We start from the raw sequence: 15190 nt of genomic DNA on the forward strand, positions 1-15190 counted from the left end.
GAAACAGGAAAACCAGCCATAGATCAGACTGAAGAAACAGAAACTACCTGATTTTATAAATTATTATAAGGATTCCGAGCACAAATATTCAAACTAGAATAATGTCAGATTAGCTCCATTTAATTCAGTCGAGTTCAGAATCCACTCAGAACCACAGAATGATGCTGAAATCCTCCAGAACCAGACAGAGAGTAAGTCTGTTAGAGTCTGGAGGGTTTTAATCACATGAGCCACGTTCTCTGGTCAGATGGTTCCTTATTTTAGATCCACTTCTGACCTGGAACATTTGACATCAACAGCTTCATTCCTGAAGCTAAATCAGACACTTCAGAACATCATCCCAGGATTTCTGGGAATTTTCCAGAATAATGTGTTTTCTAAGTTTAACTTGTTTTAAATGGCTGAAGTTTCATGTCTCTTGAGTTTGTTGGACACCTACTCATCAAGATACAAACATTCAGCATCAGAGGTGAGACATAAACCCTCAGAGACAGTGTTTCTCCACCCTGGTCCTCTCCAACCCTTGTTCACTATTGACCTGTTACTGCCGGGAACTTGCTGCTGTATTGTGGTTATGGCATCAGATTTAGTTCTGGCATTTTATCTTCTTCTAAAATAAATAAATAAAAAAAATTTATGATTCTTATATATTTATGGTTCTGATGCTGGATGAAATGAACTGAATTTTCCTCTAGGATGAAAAAATCATTTATGATCTTTTCCCTCTTTTGCAATAGAGACTAATCAGTATCTTGGCATAGGAACTGATAATAAGCTTCTATTACAGTCACATATTCAACAAGCTGTAAAGAAGCTGAAGATCAAACTAGGGTTTTTCCACAAATATTGATTATTTTTTTGCATGCTGGATGCTGTCTATCCGGGAGCATTGTGTTTCATAACAGGCTATAATTCTCTCATTACTGTTCTTTATATTGTCAGGTCAACTCCCCATCATTATCACCCTGTAGAGTCATGCATTGGTACATTTTCATTCCTGCCTCATTTATCCTGCTACATATTACTTTGACAGTCCGGACAGAGATTTGATCTCACAGCGTACAGCAACAAAAAGAAAAGCATCGTTCTTTAAACAAAGTCATTCTAACCTCAGATGAACAAGCATGTTATTGAACACAAACTAAATCCATCAGCCAGACGGTCTCTATGGTGACGTGAAGCAGGGAGGAAGTCAGACAGAAACATCTGCTGTTCATCATCTTATCAAAACATGTTGTTTGCAGCCATAAATATAATAAAGTCCATATCTTTACCATTCTTACCTTTTCAGTTGTGATAAAGCCAGTTACATAATAACTTAGCAATATTTGATTTTGTATGATATCAACACAATACATTTTTCTGATATAACTTTAGGAAAAGTTGTAACTTAATTGAACGGTTAACAAATTTTGGTCACATATTCATATTTCTCCATACATTAAAGCAGAAAGTTACATTTAAAGGCAGATAAATAATGTGTTAAATCATTGTTTTGTTTAAAAATTTTTAACTATTTTAACTATTAATGGGGTGATTATGCATCCCTGATGGAAGACAGAAACCACAATATGTTCCATTATTAAAATGATTTTTCTTCACTTGACTTATCATAACATTATACTCTGGGGTTACTGGATTTTAACATAATAACCTTTTTGCAGCATAATATTTCTGTTTTTGAGTTTATAAATGATAACATTATTGGCTTGTATTTACTTTCTTGTTTTTATTACAGTTTCCGTTGAAGCAAAGGTTTTCCTCTGCTCATGTTTAATGATGAATGTTTCTGTTTTCTGTCATCCAATTGCACCAGATCACCTTCTGAATCTTTTAGACAAAGATTCTGATTGATTTTTAGATTAATGGTTGCTTTCAGTCTACAGCGGCACATCTGTGTCTATGGTTTCAGGAGTGTTTCTAATCCTGATCGACCCACTGGTCCAAACCCAGTTCTTCTTGCACAGCAATCTGACGTTTTTTTTTTTGCAGCTGGATGAACCATTTCTCCTTTTTCAACTGAAGGAGAATCCAGTTCTGTGAACCATAATAGATGATACCTTTGCGTTATGATAAACATAATCCACCTTTCCTTTTGGTGAAAGGTTTCCTAAGACCTTAATGTACTGCGGCTCTGTCTTGGGACCTGAACTGGGTTCTTAACTGGGTCTAATTATCAGGCTCCCATGTGACACTCTTACTCTGTGACATCTGGGTCACACACAGGTTGAGTCCTCAGGAGGCAGATCAGGTCAGAACCTTTAGGATGGATTTGGCTCTTTATTTCAAAATTCCTGACTGAAAAATATTCAATCCACACTTCCTGTAACTGTGATCAGAAAAAATAAAAATAAAATGATGCTTTTCTTGAAATGTTTTATTTTGATAACAGACCTTTGCCAAAAGGTGCAATTTAATGATAAACATATAAGAAAACATGTTTCATCTGGATTTAACAGATAGATAGATAGATAGATAGATAGATAGATAGATAGATAGATAGATAGATAGATAGATAGATAGATAGATAGATAGATAGATAAATAGATAAATAGATAGATAGATAGATAGATAGATAGATAGAAGGATAGATAGATAGATAGATAGATAGATAGATAGATAGATAGATAGATAGATAGATAGATAGATAGATAGATAGATAGATAGATAGATAGATAGATAGATAGATAGATAGATAGATAGATAGGCAGGCCTTGTGACTAAAAGCGGTTTATTGCTGAACATGCCTGAACATCCAGCCTGATCCCATCATGCTGAATCTTTCTCCTTCAGGTCTCACTTCATTAAACTAAAAGACGCTTGAGGGGAAACATGAAAACCGTTGATCTGGATCATGAGAAGATGAGGAAGAGATTCGTTTGAACAAGCCGGTTGAATGAAAATATGCAAATTATTTTAGTAAACAAACTGAACTCAATTCAAATGTTTATTCCACAAGCTGCATCCAGAACATCCAAACGTTTTTGAAAAGGAGGCAGTGGGCTGCAGTCTAGAGCTGCTCCTTAGAGAACATATGTTTACAGTTTTTCTCAGTGCACTTCTCACATCACTATAATATTTCCACAACTCTATGATGCAGTTTTCAAAAAAACTACTCCAAACTGCAAAACCAGGTCGATAAAGCACAAGTGTATTTCTTGCTCAAAGTGAAAAGCGTATTCATCGAAAGCCAGTTTTCATTTCATTGTTCCCAAGATGAAAAGTCCTGACATCATTGTTTTTATTAACAACAATCGAACAACTGAAGATGAACAAAAGACTTTGTCATGTTTTCATTATGACAGTTTACTCTGTAAATGTTTTTCAATCAAAGAAATAAAATCAGATGAAATAACACTACCTGAAAATATTCAAGACAGCACCATATTATTGGCACAGTTAATTGAAACCTGCAGTAAAGTTACACATCACTTTATTTAGTGAGAGACTATGTCTGTTATAATATTTTTTCTGCTGTTCACTGTTCTTGTTGGTTTACAGCATATTGCAAAAGACCAGTATACATCATTGTTAACAAACAAAAAAAAGAGCTCCTTTTGGATAGAGCTGTGCACAACTTTAAACAACACGGAAGTACATATTGGAAATGCACATCCAACATACATATTACCGTAAATCATTTACACACATGATGACGTTCCTCTCCCTCTGGCAACAGTTTCATCTGCTTATCAGCAGATATCATCTATTACAATGCAGAAAGGAAAGTCTGAGTTCTCCTTGAGTGGTTGATTCTGAAGGACGCTGCGGTGATGTCATCACAGGTTACATACAAGGTGACAAGCAGGATTATTTGGGTAGGTAGATCCAGGCCAGAGGTAAGTAGAGAACCCAAGGTTTTCTAAAAATTTTGTGTTGCTAATTTCCTCCAAACAATATATGTTTTTCTGCTCTAACAGTAAGCTACAGTCGATTTTACTCATACACCGGATCTATATGGAATTTTTCTTCATCTTCTGCCTCAAAATGCAAGCAGTTTTAGCCATAACTGTCATGGCTGTCATGGGATTTTTCAAAAAGCGTTTATTTGAAACCGGATCTGCAGTAGCAGTGGCAAGGCTGTCCAAGGCAGGAACCTCTACAGGAGAGAAGCACAGGTCAGTGACCACGATAATCTGACGGAGGATGATTAGGAGCGCGTGAGTCACTAACCTGGTTTTACAGTTAAGTCCAAGCCCAGAGAGCGAGGATGATTCCAGCATGGTTGGCAGACAAGATTTAATGGACGCTGCCAGAGAGGCTGCAGAACTGGCAGGAGGTCAGGTTCAAGCAGACTAAGGAAGGCAGGATAATACAGATCGAAATCAGGAGGGAGATCCAGGTTGAGTCCACTAGAAGAATCCAGCAGGAGTACAAAGACAAGTCAAGAAAACAGATCAGAACAGGTACAGACAGGCTCAGAGGTCCAAAAGCAAAATGGGTCAAGATTCAGGTCATCAGAACACAATCAGTTACGCTAGAAAACTCCCCCACCAAAGGCTCAAGAATAATCTGGCACTGATGAATGGGAGCAAGCAGTTAAAATAAAAGCTGAAACAGGTGGATATGATGAGGGGTAATGAGAAACTGACGGAGCTAGGCAGGAAAATAAAATTAGTATTCAGGCCAGTCATCAGCGCCAAGATCATGACAATAACATACAACTGCAGCACTTTTCTGCTTGTTCTCATAGCTTGTGCTCCTACTTGGCAATGTTTTCTGGATATTCAGAATCCATCTCCAGCTCCACATTTATTTGCAGTCTCTCCTCCACAGCAGTAGGTTTCTGGAGGAGTGTTAGGAATCCAGTTCTATGTGGGTTGTGTTTTTTGTTTGTGTTTTCCCCCTCCACCACCAGGTGGCACCCTGTTCTCGTTGGTCCTCCCACACACCTGTGGCTGGTTGGCTCATTATCTGAGAACTCTTAAACGGTGGACTGCCACTACCTCGACGCCAGAGTGTTGCCAGTTTTGGGTTCTCTAGCCAAGCTGAGTTTAGCTGAGTCTAACTTAGTCTTTGTCTCTTTGAGTTATAACCTTGGTTTTTGTCTTTGTCTCTCGGCAGGAAGTCATCCTGCAAACTGAATGTTTTGGCCTTCTCCCCCTGGAGGGATTGTTTGAGCTTCACATTGAGCAAGGGATGCAAACTGGATGTTTGGGCCTTCTCCCCCTGGAAGGATCGTTTGAGCTTCACATTGAGCAGGGGATAAATCTCCACACGTACCGTTCAAGTTCTCCTGGAAATCTAAGTGGCAGTCCGCTCCATTGCTCCTCAAGGAACCAACCTAACCAAAATAAAACCTGTCCGCACTCCAACGAGTCAACCAAGTCCTGGAATTACCCACACCGACTGGATTCTGGGAAGAACATCTTTTGGGAAATGTGAGTCCCGTTTAATCAATGTTTTTGAAAGTCGTCATTCAAATTTCCCAAGGAACCTGAACTTAACTCTGAACTTCCCTTCTCACTTCCAGTTCCGGTTCACCAGCTCTCTGAGTTACCCTGGATCCAACGCGTTTTGTATTTTCAATAAACCTGTTAAACTTTTACTCTGGTTTTCTAGGTGGTTTCATCATGTGGGTCAGATCCCTTAAAAAGAACATGACAATGAGTTTCTTTCTCCTTAAACAAGTTATTCCTACCCACTGTTTCCACATGCTTGCTCAGGGGGTGGGGTTGTTGCGAAGTAGATCACTTCGTTCTGGGGTGACAGTTGCCTTGAATGAAGTAGTTTGCCCTGCAACTGAAGGGTTGTCAGTTCAAGCTCTGGCTTTCAATGTCGTTATGTCCTTGGGCAACACAGTTCACCCACATTATCTACTGATGATGGACAGAGGCCAGTGTACGGCAGCCTCGCTTCTGTCAGTGAGCCCCAGGGCAGCTGTGGCTACAATGTAGCTTCCCATCATCAGTGTGTGAGTGTGTGCGTGAATGTGTACTATATAAGTACAGACAATTTACCAATCATTAGGAAAAAATATATGTTATTACATCTGAAACTGATTTAATTATTCAGGTTGTGGACTGGACCTTTTGGTTCAGTGAAGTGTTTTCTATGGACATAAAGGTTAGATAAATGTAACAGTCTGTTAGCGTCACATTCTCCGTCATCAGTGGATTCTAACACATTTCAGTCGGTTCTTTTGACATGTCATAGTTTTGTTCGTTCTCTGTGTTCCTTTTTCTGCTTTAGTTTTGAACATTTTTGTCAGTTTTGCTGCTGTTATTCTTTGACTGAGTAGCAGAACCAGAACTCCACTTGCTGACATTTACGATGCTCTCATGCAAATTGTGTCAATCTGTTGTGTTTCAGAGCATCAACAAGGCCTTCATTCAGGCCTTAAAGGTCCAGGTTCTGACACTGGATGTTTTGTGGGGATTATTTTAATTTCAGCCTTCTGGTTGAGTTTTGCTCTTGTGTGAAGAAGAACAATGGTCTGGTTTCTCTGAGTGTGTGTTATGAGCTGGGACCTTTAACTGCCAGCCAGCTTCACACCATCAATGCCGTTCTGTCCGAGTGTTGAAACTGTGGGTGGACAAACCTTGTGAAAGTCTGTGTGCTGCTTAATAGACGTCTTCTGAAAACAGAGAGACAAACCGGTCTGCTTTAAATGCTCCGGGGAAAACCTGACGGCAGGAGAACACAAATTCCTGACATCTTTTCTCTTTTTCTATGAACTTATAAGAAGAAAGGTTCTGATTTATGTGTCCTTAACACCTTTGATTTAGCCTCTGAGTCAGTTATAGTGATGCAGTTTTATGAGTTGGAGGTAAAAAGACAAACAAATCATTCTAATATCTCACAAAGGAAATTTGGAGAAAAGTATTTTGTTTCAGTTTCAAAATGTTCTTATTTAAGAGGGGTTTTTTTTAGTTAACAAATATCAAACATTAAGGTCCTGATTGTGACCTAGAAGCCTTCAGAACCTGCTTCAGCAGCAGGAACCCTCAGCCTAGAGGATTTCTGGTTCTACTAGTAGTAAAATATCGGTTCTAGCTTCTCTTCTCCACATCTGATGGCTGCCTTTATGATGTAACGCTGACTTCATGATGGCAGCTCCTGTTGTTTGCTGAAGGTGTGCTCAAGTCTCTCTCTCTCCCTCACACATAAACTTAAACACACTCCTCCATAACAAGAACAGCCCCTGTGAAAATGTCCTTCCTCTTTTCTGAGCAGCAGACCGGATCACAGTCAGCCTGCAGGCCAAATTCTGGCAGAAAAAACAGCCTCTTATTCCAACAGTTTCTCTTCTTCAGGGGGAAGAATAGCTCCAGTTCAGGTGGATCATTAACTGCTGAGGTGAAGACTTTGACTTCATTAAGGTGTAGGTCAGAGGTGAAGGTTTAACCTGACATGGCTGCTCACAGAGAGCAACGACTGAGCATGTGCAAAACTGCAGAGTTTAATAACAAACAACAGCATCACTGTGCAAAAAGTATTTTAAGTCCAGACTATTTCCAATCATTTGATAGTCAAAAAATATTGAGTTGGAATCTAGAAAAGGGTCTTAATTGAAGCTTTCTCTGCTCTCTGAAGCTTCATAGAAGTTTTTCATGTCTGTTTTTTTTCAGGTTATTACTGATGTAAACTTTCTACATAGATATTTCCTGTTCCAGCTTGTTTTGCCTGCGGTCATCAGGAGTTTGATTTATGGGCGAAGTGACAGGAGAATAAAGAGCTGCTCTGAGAACTTCCATCAAAAACCCATGACATAATATGTGGATTATACACACATGGGCAAAATTGTACCCCTCCCTAAATAAAAAAAAACACTATGGTCACAAAAATAACTTCATTTTGACAGAATTCTTGGAAAATCAAAAAGTGAAAGTCAAGTACTGCTTTCTAACCACGTTTCAACGGAATAGTTTAAAAAATGAACTCATGAAACAGGCCTGGACAAAAAAAATGTTAAAATGAACCTTTTTGTTGCTCAAAAAGGCAGATCATTTGATTTCCTTCACACATTAGATTGACCAATCATTTGATTTCATATCATGACAATGTATATATTTTTATTCATTCAGGTAATCTCTATCTGATATTGATATGTTTGGATCTTCTAAAACATTCCTAATTTGAATCAGAAGCTATCGGATCTAAGTCTCTGTATTTAGATAATGGTAGTTGAGTTTAGAGCTTGTAATTTCTTCTTCTTCTTTTGTGACAATAAAATATATATATATATATATATATATGTGTGAAGTGTCTTGCCCAAGAACACAACGACAATGAAAGTCGGAGTCGGGGCTTGAACCGTCAATCCTTTGATTTAAGGGCAAACTCCTACATCCAACGCCACGATAAATTCCTTTGTAACAGGAAAAAGGCTCCAGCAGAATCAGGCTCAGAGTGAGTAGCCTTCTGCTGAAGCTCACTGGGGGGCAGAAGAAGACGTACAAAATTAACTTAGAATCACTGGTCCATAGGGCTTTTTATGTAAGAAAAGGCGACCTTAAAATAGCAATATAGAGCGTTATGTCTAGGGAAAAAAACAGTTAATCACACAAGCTCAGAGCTGGTTGGACACTTGATGACAATAAAAAATGAAGGAAATGGTTGATAAGCAGCTCAACCGATGCCTCCCTACAGTTCCAGGCCAGAAGAAGCTACTATGATGAAAAAAGCAGAGAAGAACTAATTGATATAACAAAATTTGAGAACAGGAGAAAAATCTAGCAGACAAGAAAAAGTGTTTGTGATGTCCTCCGGCAGCCTAAGCCTATAGCATTTTATGGTATCTGAGTAGTATAAATAAACTGACGCTGATTACAACTGTAAAGTGATGCGTCAGCTTTTTCTCTGGCAGCAGGTAGAACCGGTTCATTGATGTGTTTCTAACAGCGGGCGTTACCAAAAGCTCTCAACCGCAACAAAGAGGCATGGAGTTCATCAACACGTCCATCATCGAGTTTATTCTTCCCGCTGATGCTGGCCTGCGTAACACTGCTTAAAATAACTGGATAAATGTCAGTATGGTCTTTCAGGCTTCAAGAGAGAAATATGCGGTAAAGCTGAAGAACTCCTTTTGATTGAGTGGCTTTCTCTTTCTCTTCAAAACTATTAACTCGCAACAGATCTGGTTGAACTGTTAAGTGCCTTGAGATGACTTGTGTTGTGAATTGGCGCTATATAAAGAAACTGAATTGAATTGCATTGAATTGAACACCAAACTCACATAAAACCATTTGCAAATGGCTGAAAAAACATGACTAAAATCAGCTGTTGTTCTTTAACCCTAGGGAGGGACTAACCTGCTGAATAACCTGCTAAGTCAAACCATTGCAATGGCAGACATTAGCCTAATTGTGGCAGCATGAGGCTACAAATTTGATGGCACCATACATTCCATGGATGGGTAATAGTTAATGGCCTAAATTAATCAGAAATCTGTAACCATTGAGTTAAATTGACTTAATGACTTATTAAATTAAAGGACTTAAGTAGAATTTCATGAAAGTCTTGTCAAACTCAGAAATCCCCTCCACACATACTAAAACGGGTAAAGCCTGAGAAGCCCTAAAATTAACCATACTTAATTGATGTGATAAATCATCTACTGAAAAATACAATTACTGATCACATTGTTCCTAGATAATAATTGGGAAAGACATGAAACATGGTTCTCCAAGCAGACAGAAGTGTTTTTGCTGTTCATAAATCAAGAAATGGAGACAGCAACTGGCCTAGACCTGGGACAGTCCGAGCAACAAAGGAAAGAGCTGTGAGAAACAAGACTTTTGAGGAGCAAAGTTCATCAGCCACAAAACAACAGTGGTGAGTAGGGTACAATAAAGGAGGTAAAAACTGCAGTGAATGGTGACCTCTTGTCCCCATAAACACCATTCGATCTCTTCTTTCAGACCATCGCAAACATGCAGCGGATTGATAGGGTTTAGAAATTTAAACAGGGTATACCCCATCATTGCGTCTATTTTAGGATGATTTCTGGGGATGTCCACCTGGAAGGAGACCAAAAATGATAAAGGACTAGAGATCTGAACAAGAAGTCCGGAAATGCATGGATTCCCCTTATAAATGAGCGAATACTCAGAAGGAGAGTGCAGACTGAAGGACGGAGAGAGTGGTCAAAGAACTGTGTGTATTATTTAACCACTAGGGATGCTATATGTGTAACTTCCAGGTTTAGATCCCCTGAAGACCAATAGAAACATGGCCTTTTAGCAAAGCACTTTGGTCCAGCAGGTTGGGAATTCATGGAGTAACTGGTAAAGACCTCTTTGACTCTAGATTAAAGAACCACCAATATGTCTGATCAAGTAAGGGTCGTATCCTCTTTGTTGCATAACAACAACTTTTGTCTTCGTTAGTTCTCATGTTAAAGGGGAGCTCAGACTACCCTAAAGCGGCTCTATGGGTGACATGACTCATTCATGACAGATCCGACACTCTCAGGTTACATAGCTGAGTTTTTAAGAAGGACAGCCTGTACAGAGCATCAATATACACCAGGTTCTCAAAATTGATGTTAAAAATCATTTAATATATCCCAAATTAAGCAAAAAGTTGGGCCAAAGTTATATAGTGTTGCTTTAATACTCAGATACATCTGGTCCAAATGTTAACAAACTGTAGTTTGTGTGTGAATTTACTTAACGGAAGACCTGGAAATAATGATTTAGTCTGGAGGTACAGCACCACCCTTCAATTTTTCTCTTGTCAATGAAATCCTACACATGTTATGTTATAAGATGTTAGCTCAGCTAAAAGCCTTAATCATTATAATATATAAACAAGGGTTTAAGTGGGAACTTCTTCACAATTTTTTTTTATTTCAACCTCCGGATATCTTTGAAATAGTTCCCTCTAATCATCTGAAACTCTAGATAATCTTTGTTCCTTTGTGACAAAATGTCAGCTGATTTTTAGCTCCGGTATGTATTCTGCTAAAAACCCAAAGTACTGTTTCAACAACTGGAAACCAGTTCCTCCACTTCACTGCTGCTGGTTATGAAGCATGAATTTGCTATTGCATGTATTTGCTCAGCCTCAGGTGTTTCCGCGGTATTAAACCTAATCGCATCTCGCTGGTGAGGTTCTGTAACCTGCTCCTAACACCAGCCTGACTGGAATGACTCACTGGTTTCATCTGAACATTCAAACCTGAGACTTGTCCCCATTTGGGCTGAGATCATCATGTTGACAACTTACTCACCTCAAATATGTGACCATCAATGAGAAGGAAGCAGGAAGGAGGCATTGGGTGTTCCTGTTGGTTTAAATCAATGTTTCAACATCTTTGTTTTAGAAATTTGATGCAAATTAGCTGTAATGACCTGCAGCTGTTTAAGGAAGTAACTTCTAGGCTAGTTTATGGCAAAGTAAACTCATTCATAAATCCACCATCCATCCATCCATCCATCCATCCATCCATCCATCCATCCATCCATCCATCCATCCATCCATCCATCCATCCATCCATCCAACCATCCGTCCATCCGTCCATCCATCCGAATTTAAAGCCCACTTTCAGTCAGATAATTCTCTTGATATTAAAGGTTTCAGTCATGAGATTAATTCTAAACCAGGGATGTTATAAACTAGTTCTTAACGTCCAGTTTCCTGACCGTTCAAGTTGTGTCTCTGCTTTAACAGAATAAAATAATTGCGTCCTTTGCAGGACTCAAGGGGAACTTGACTTGAGAAATAAGTAAGCCATTGGATTAAGGTTTGTTGGAACAGGGAGATTGCTAAAGGTGGCAAGAAAGCAGCCCTTAAGGACTTCAGGTTAACATCTCTAAGCTATCTGAGGTCCATCAGAGAACATCTCAGACAGCTGTTAACCCTTCAAAGAGTGGACATCTCAACAGATTCAGCTCAAGTCAGTGTTTGAAGCTCAGAGAAATGTCCATAAAACCAAGAGCTCCATTCTGACCCTACAGGCTTTAGTCAGCAAGTCAAAGGTCAAAGGTCATGACAATGAACCAGCTGTAAAGCACGACGGAGGGGAGGTGATGATTTGAGCTGAACTAAGTTAATCTCAGACCCCCCTATCTGGTTATCTGGGTGAGATGGCATCTATTCACAACTGCTCCCCATGTTATATTAACATATTAGTCATTCATTGTATCTTATTTTAGAGTTAATTATAAAGCTTTAGTTTAATACCCTTGTTGTAACTTAGCTTCACATACTATCCAGGGTTTGTTTGGTTTGGTTTTGGTTTTGTTTATTGTTTGGTTACAGTTTATTTCTAAACAGAGGTTTTGTTTCCACCTTACCATAAGGCTCTCCTTATGGATGTCTAATAACGGGTTTATAGATATTTATCAATCAATCTGAAAACACTTTATCACTATTTATAAGTCTTCGTCATTGGTTCAACATAGTATGGTATGCAAGCAAAAATCTATGTGTAATCTATCTATACAAATGCTTAAATGCCTGAAATGTCGAATTTCAGCAATGCTAGGTGAAATATACGATACAATTACAAATTGGAAACCAGTCGGTCTGGTCTTTCTTTCACTCTTAAATAATTAACTGTAAAGATTTATGTATAAGTCATTAAGTGATTTCAGATAAATTAAAAACAGGTATATATATTATTTATTAGCCACTTCAAGAAAACCTTATTGTAATGTGCTATTGAGGTTTCAAAGTAAACATGTCTTAATTACATTAGTTGATTCTAATTCTAAATTCAATTTAAAACAATTAAAAAAATTTAAAGATCAATTTGATAATGTTTTTATAAATTAAACATCTTTGTTCGAATCCTCTTTCCAGGTAAATTGTGTTGCACTTCCTGTAGTTAGAGGTTCATGATGTCACTGGTTTAAATAACATCATAAATTCCCATTCAGTAATGTAGATGTTGTCCCCAGCTGAGAAAGAGAGTTTAACGAAAATGCCTCTGAGCAGGAAATGAGAATGTCTGTGAATAAAATTTGCCAAGAGGAAACTCTAAATGTCTGCTTTATGCTGTCTGTCTGCCTACTTCCACTCATGTTCCGCAATATTTCACCCTCTCTGTATACCAAAGAAAACAAGGAGTCTCTCATCTTTCAAGCTCGGTCCAAAATAGGTCATCAACAGAACAATGATCCCAAACACAGAGCCTGATCTATAACGGCGTGCTTGAAAAGAAGGAATCAAGATTAAGTAATGGTCCAGTCAAAGTTCAGACCTCAACCTGATGAAAAAGCTGTGGTTGGACCTTCAGAGAACTGAAAGAAATCATTACTTTGTACGTTAGGAAGATCAGATCCTGAGTCAGATTTAGCACAGATGAGGTTCAGTGTTTGCATCAGATACCTGAGAGAATAAACTCATTTAGAGCCATCGGAAGAGGTGGAGAGAACTGAGGTAATTATATTTGCTCTAATAACCGATTGTGGGATTAAATCTGGCTGTGGCCTACATCTCCAACAGAACCACAGAGTTTCTACAGCTTCTCCTCCTGCAAACACAGACCAACCCATCCTGACTATTCCTTCCTCCTCCCTATTCATGACCGGGACCCACTGCATGTAAATCAGATGCACTCGGCTTACTTTACTTATTCAAATAGAGCCGGAAGATTATGTCAAAGAGAGGTGTTTAGTTCGATCACCTGCACCTCCCTGCTGGGTAAATACGAAGTCACACTTCATTCTGGTTTGTTCCCGGATGTTTACGGATACGAGTAGCGACTCATACCTGTCTGTGAGCTTCTTCCTCATCTGGCCTTTCTTCCACTTTAAAAGCTGTCTGACCCCTCTTTCCATCACAACACAGAAACTGATATCAGAGATCCATCCATTCGGGGTTTTTGTTGTCTGGCTGCCAAAAGGAAGAGGACTCATAAAGGTTTTAAACATGAAAAGGAAATTCTCAAGAACCGTGTTTATAGAACTGAAGTTCTATTCCCTGGAAGGATTATTACTTTTAGTATCACTTCCAATTATAATAAAGCATTGTTTTTCTGGCACAGGCTAGTGATGGATGATGCCTAAAATGAAAGGAAAGTCTGTTACCTCCCCAGACTACTTACAGTTCAACAATATTTAAATACATTTGTTATAATTATAATACAAACAGAAACATCCTAGAAAGAAGGATAGGGTGCGAAAGACTTGAGAGGTTCACCAGGTTAGGGTTTAGATCTCCAGAGCAACCATAACCAGCGTGTACTGTTTTTTTTGTTTGTTTTTTTTTTTGTTTTTTTTTAAGTGGGATAAAGTTCTTTAGATCATATCAAGAGTTGTATCTTTCCAGGTTTGAGAGGAAAACCAAAATAAAAAGATAAAATTTTTAGAGAAAATTTTTCTGTTGTTCCTTTTTGCCAATGTTGTTAGAAAGAAACACAAACTGTCAAACAAGCAACAGGCGGGACGCACAAAGACATCAAATGGCCAAACAAAACAAAAAGTAAAATAAAACTAAAATGTTTCCTCAGGAAATACAGAAATCACTTTGAGATGATGTGTTTTCCATCAACTAATTAAGAGAAAGATGTTTGAAATAAACAGTGATAACTTATAAATGTTAATGCATGAAAAGATATAAAATGTGCACCAACCCAGGCTGATGAGAATATGTGAAATTTAAAAATGATCTGAAAATGTGGTTGATATTAAATTAAACTGAACCATAAAAGTCAATTGAAACAGAAAGGTTTAAGTATATCATGTTCAGTTTGTTGTTTTTATCATTAAGAGGGACTTAATGCTTGTAGTCAAATCAGAGGCCTGTCTGTCGGATTAAAAGTCCCATTAGAAAAAAATAATCTAAAATGTAATTAAGCCCACATTTCCGTATTAAAATGTGAAGCATCAACATGGTTGGAGTTTATCTAAAAATCTGTTTCATGGAAATAAATGAACAAAGAGCTTTTTACAAGAGCTGCACTCACACTTTCATACAGGAATACACTGACTTCTTGGAAAATTAGGGTTTAGTGCCTTGCCCAGGGGTTCACAAAAGAGTGGCAGCGGGAAATGAAATCAATCCGCCACAACCTTTTGATCGGGTTTAAACCTGAAACTGTGTTTTTTAATCATTTAGTGCAAACAGCAGTAATTAGAATAGACAAGAAAAATTATGAGAACAATAGAAAAGTTTATTTCTTTAAAATTTTTATTTATTCCCCTTGAATCTTAAGAATAAAATTTGTTTTGTATTCATTATTTCCTGAGCTATTTAAGTTATAATCCTGTAAATGAGTCTAAAACATAAACAGAATTGA

This window comes from Cyprinodon tularosa, unplaced genomic scaffold (assembly GCF_016077235.1).
Source record: "Cyprinodon tularosa strain WSP-4 unplaced genomic scaffold, ASM1607723v1 ctg570, whole genome shotgun sequence".
NCBI lineage: Eukaryota > Metazoa > Chordata > Actinopteri > Cyprinodontiformes > Cyprinodontidae > Cyprinodon > Cyprinodon tularosa.